Raw genomic sequence first — 6000 nt, 5'->3', positions numbered from 1 at the left:
AGGCTGTCTGTTGGCAGAGAAAATTAGTTTGTACTTAGTACTGGGCTTTATAAACTTTTACTATAATTCAGCCCTAAGGATTTTTTGAATTATCTCAGTAATGAAAAATATAAAGTTACTGTGAACAAATGTTGAAATATTCTAACATCCATTCTCAAATCCTCAATTTGAAACCACTTGCCATTTCATATTTGAGCTTTTAGTGAGCTATTTAAAAACATTGCAGGAGTAGGGAAATTATAAATACAGTATCAAGACAATGACATGCACATAAAAAATAGCCGACAAATGATAACGCTAATCAAAACTAAATAAAAAAGCAAGCTACTCATTGCTTAATTAGCTGGACTGGCAACATGCACTGGTATCATAGCTACCATGATTGAGTGGAGTTTAACAAATCAAAAATAATGCTGGATAAATGTATATGGACTTATATCGAGTGAAGTACATATTTAAAGACTCAATCATCTTCCAGATCACCCAACTGATGTCAGCAGCACACATTATGCACTGTATTAAATTATTACACTCTACTTTGATTAGGTTACTTCACTGGAAGCACTTTGTATAATGGGTTAGAACATCTCAGGAGAATTGATATGCACTCAAATGGACGCAGAGTGAGGCATGGTACTGCACTGGGTCACTGCATGGAATGTGATCACACTCTGTCCCAGGAAGAAACAAGTGTCATTTTTATTTCATGTGAGCTGGAAATAAGAAATCTGAATAATCTGACCCCAAAGTCCTGGAAACGTATGCTGTGTGCTAGGTTACTAACATTCTGGACAGAAGTACGTAGCTGAATCATCAGCCACAATGAAAACATTTTGTTAAATGCCAGTGTTCCTTTAGAATTCGCCAACAATAAAATGGTGCATTTACTTTAAACCCAATTAAAAAAATTTCTTGGGTTGGACTGGAAAAACAAATTATTGGGATCATTCAGAAGAATAAAGGGAAGCTTGGGCATTTTCCAAAATATCCTGATGCAGTTACCCACAAAAATAAGAATTATTAGTTTATCAAAATTGCATAATTTTTTACAGTAATGGAGTAATCCACTGTGGATTGCTGCAAGGAAGTGGAACAAAGAGTGTGAAACGAACAGATTGATTTTATTTTAAACAAATTAGGCCCACTACCAAGGATGTAATAAATGATTTCTTAGTTTTCCATGATATAGGTTAACTTCCCTTTGTGACCTTTTCAGTTTGCTTGCTAGTTTTTTCCTGCCATTAAATGTTCTCCTTGAAGAAACATGAATGTTTATTATTTTCAGTTGCAAGCTACCATCTCCATTTTCTATGCTCATAACAGAGTGCATCAAAAGACTAAGCATAGCAGTATGCGTGATTACTTAATCTCCAACTCATTCCTGGCAGAATTCACAGATATAAAAGACGTTCAGGAAATATAACACCTTTGTTCTGTGGACACAGCAAAAAGGCAGCCCTCGGTAAGCTATGTACAGTATCAGAATTTCATAGTACTGATTCCATTATCTTGATATGAATTAGTGTGGCCATAACATGGGCAAAATTTGCATGGAAAATTACAAAAAAGGATTAGTCTCTCTATCCAAACCTTACAAGGGGTGAATATAGGTAGCAGACCCTCTCACCCACAAACATAGTAGATAGCCCAAAAAGAAACAGTTCGCCAGAATGCACAGACTAGTTCAAGAGATTACTGCACCTCCATTTGTACTCCTTGCTTTCAGAAAAGATGAGAGATGCACCACACCACACCACGTTTATAATATTCTGTATAATGTTGAGAACTACTTTTTTTTCAAAAATGAAAGTAAGACTAAGTTACTGTTACAGACCATCAAACTCATATCCCACCATTTCTGGTTGGAAGAGTTCATCTCAGATTATTTTACATTTACCCCACAGAAACCACCAAACAACTAAGTATGCTGATTACCTGGTATTTGAAAAATACATTTTAAAAGTGTGGTTGTTCTTGTATGTAGGAAACAGTGACACCTTCTTACTCCAGGCTTTTCCCTGAGCAGTTTTCAAACCCTTTCTGCTTACTTCAATGAGATAAGTAAGATACTATAATTTACTCTTGTCAGTGCTGCAGAGCCAACACACAAGTGGGAGAATAAACCAGATTCTTTTTTGGCCCATGCATCACCAACAGATCTGCTCACTAAGGTGCAATTCCAGAATCTGTACTGCTGCTGATCCATGAACCAGAAAGAAAAGCTTGTTTTTCATATTTTAGGAAGAGCCTGTGGTGCTGGCAATTAGAAATATAAGCCAGCCATCTTCTTAGTTGTAAACTGTAGAGTTGATAAGGACGTCACTGAGATAACAAACACAGAACCCCACAATGTCAATTTTACAGTCACTTTTGCAGAGCAGAATTGCACTTTTAACTCCAACCCAAGGAAATATAAATCCAGCTTTGTGAGGTACTATAGTCACACACACATTGTCTCAAGGCAAGTATCTCTCACAATACTGGGTCCTCTGAACACAAACTGCTTCTCATTCAGCTTTCTCATCTCCTTTGGGTGTTTTCATTATTTGTTCTGTTCACAATTTATAGAGTGGGCTTTTTAAAAGTATTTTTATTTTACATTATTATATATTTGCAGAACCAAATTTGCCAACACAATAAATACAAACAAAAATGAAAGCAAAACACAGAACAAAACATTGTATTAAATATTTTTCTAGTTCTATTACTGGACTAGATCTTGAAGATATTTAGACATTTGAATAACTTTAATCATGTGAGTAGTCTCATGGAGTTCAGTAGGATCACTGGGTAAAATTTGCAAAAGCATCTAAGTGACTTGGGTGCTTTTGAAAATTGTACCCACTTACACAAATGATGTTGCTAATATAGTGAAGTGATTTCAATGATGGCCCATATTTTGTATATAAATGTGTATGTTAGATTGCATGATAGACAGAGAATCAGTTTTGACATTTACACTATGGCAAAATGTAATTTTACCATTTTAAATGTCTATGCACTTAATATTCCATTTGCTACACATACTTCTTTAAAATAAGAGCTCTAGAAATATTAAAGCCTCTTAAAAGAATCCATCACAAGTATTCAGACATATTCAGGGTCTTTTATTGAGGACTGGAGGCTTTTGGGTTGATGGGGGGAAAGTTCTTTGCTTTGAATGATATAAATAGGATTTTATATAAATAGGATACATTACTGGGAAATGTCTCATAATGTCATGCTGTAATTCATAATATAAACAGACAAAATAGATGTGTGAACTAGTACAATGTCTTTGATATTTCCACAAATCTTGTCTCCATCAGTCTTTGTTTGCATTGACAACCAATATATAATTTATAAGGCTTCCCTGCTTCTGTCTGACATTAAAGTGCTCTTGTGTGTTGTTTAGGCAATACAAAGTACTGAAGGCCACACAGCAAGTCAAGGTAGGTATTTCCAGAAAGGGGCTAAAAAGGAGACTCTTTTATAACTGAAGGGCAAGAAGAAAAATAGAGAGACGAGGTGAGTGAGGTAGTATCTATCTGTTGGTGAAAGACAAAAGTTTTTGAGCTCCACAGAGCTCTTCTTCAGGTTTGGAAAAGGTAATCAGTGTCACAGCTAAATACAAGAAGGAACAGATTGCTAAGCATACGGCGTTAACACATGTTGGAAGAAACCTAGCTGTGACACTCCAATTACTTTTTCAGACCTAAAGAAGCGCTCTGTGGAGCTCAAAGGCTTTTCTCTTTCACCAACAGAAGTTTGTCCAATAAAATATATTATGTCACCCACCTTGGTCCCAGGATATGAAAGACAATATAAGAACATAAGAATGGCCATACTGGGTTGACCAAAGGTCCATCTAGCCCCGTATCCTGTCTTCTGACAGTGGCCAATGCCAGGTGCCCCAAAGGGAATGAGCAGAACAGGTAATCATCAAGTAATCCATCCCCTGTCGCCCGTTCCCAGCATCTGGCAAACAGAGGCTAGGGAAACCATCCTTGCCCAACATAGCAACAACACCACCACTGCAAAGAAGACGATAAATATTTTAAATGACTTTGCAGTTACTCCTAGAATATCCCGAATGCTCAGGTCTCTGGGTGCGTCTTTCAGTGCCATTTCTGCTACTGCAGCAGCACACAACACAGGAAGAATTTTGGCCTGTTTCTCTCCCCAATGCACACCCTACTCCACCCATTATTTTACTAAAAGTTACAGGTTCTACAGCTGCTGGCTCTTGTTGAGAAGTTTGCAGAAGTGTTCCAAGATTTTACTGAGTGAGGGAGCATCTCTTTAAGAAAAAAAGAAAAAAAAAATGGAAACATTTAGGAAGTTGATGTGTCCTTTGCCGTGTTTCATGGGAAAAGCTTGACAGCTTGATAGTCATGTTGAAATACAGTTGCAAAACTTACAAAAATGCCCAGAAAAATTAAATGACTGAGACCAAAGAGCAACAATATGGATTCAATATTAAGGTCCTGATCTGTCAACTTACATGTGAGAGGACTGTTGCACCCACAATTAACCCCAGTGGATTCAGTGGGGATGGTTGTAGACACAGTAGTCTCCCCAAAGGCACCAAAAAATTCCTGGATCAGAACCTGAAATAAATGTGATCAGGGATCTAGTTGTTCTCCTCAAGAAACTGGATTTAAAGTTCCCCAAATCTTTTATGTAACGTAAGCTTATCTTCACAAATAACATTCCAACTCTGTGGGTGCAGAGCCTAACCACACAAATCAGGGGTTGTTAGTGAATTGCCATCGGATTAAATATTATACATAAAAGGTGGTGGGGGACATTTTAGGTGTAATTATGTTTTTCTATCCCTCTTGGTTTTTTTAATGCAAACTGGCATTTGCAAAGATTACAAGGAGCATCCCAGACTATCAAAAGCAAAGCATTCTAGTGCCATTTCCTTGAAAATACGCATGAAATAAAAAATATAAAAGGAAACTTTAATAAAGTTAACATATTAAAAACTTTAGCCCTATTTTTCCATCTAGCATTAGTCTCTTTTGGGATCTACAATTACTGGTTAGCAAAGTGCAATACAGACAGTAGGCTCCCAATAACTAACATTTTTGAATAGTAGGGACATTTTTAAAAGAGTAACTTGGAGTAAGCTTGTACATTTTTTTTTTAAACTCTTCTTTTTAAAAATGGTTTAACATTTTAAAAAAAATCGATTGTGCAGTTATATCAACCATGCTTCTGGATGGTGAAAACCAGAGTGTTTCAGCCTCACACCTAACAATGTACCAAAAGAGAATGAAAAATTTTAACCACATCTGGTCGGTCTATCATTGTCATACAGATGCACAGCACTAGGCACATGTATGGATTTGTATAGATAAAGCATCAATTTTAAACGGCAACAAAACTAGACTATCAAGAATGGTTAACATTTTACATTTGAAATGCAAAGTTCTATATTACGGCTATTACAATTCCATAGTGCTATGAAATGGTTTCAGTAGAATGGTCACATAAATTGAAAAGAAAACTAATGTCTCGGCAGGCATTGGAAACCAGAGAGGAAATTTTCTCCCACATGGGACACACTGCAGCCAGCTAATGAATCTCTCAACCACAGCCTTGTCTTCCTGGTAACTTGTCTTTTTTTGTAAGAGCAGAGATGTGGGCCACTTATGAAACATCAGGAAGAAAATCCGTTCTTTGCCAATAAACCTTAGTTTGCCATTTATATAACCTGAAGCATCAGTTCAAAGACTTCCCTCCTGTTCCTCTGTACTCTCCATATATAACATGCTGTTATTCAGCTTATTATCTATGACCAAGGTACATATGTGACTCTCCTTAGCATAGTAGCTGAGTTTATCATGCAAACATTAGTCCTAATTAATAGGATTTTGTCTATCATAACCAAACAACAGATGCAGTTTTCCAAAATATACACAATTTAAGTGCATCAGCAGTAGTCCTCACAAACTCTCTTCCCAGCTCTATCTTTAAAGCACATGATGCCAAGTCAGATAATTTGGGGGCTTC

This window comes from Lepidochelys kempii, chromosome 5 (genome assembly GCF_965140285.1).
Source record: "Lepidochelys kempii isolate rLepKem1 chromosome 5, rLepKem1.hap1, whole genome shotgun sequence".
NCBI classification, from domain to species: domain Eukaryota; kingdom Metazoa; phylum Chordata; order Testudines; family Cheloniidae; genus Lepidochelys; species Lepidochelys kempii.
Note: the sequence above shows the minus strand (reverse complement) of the source record.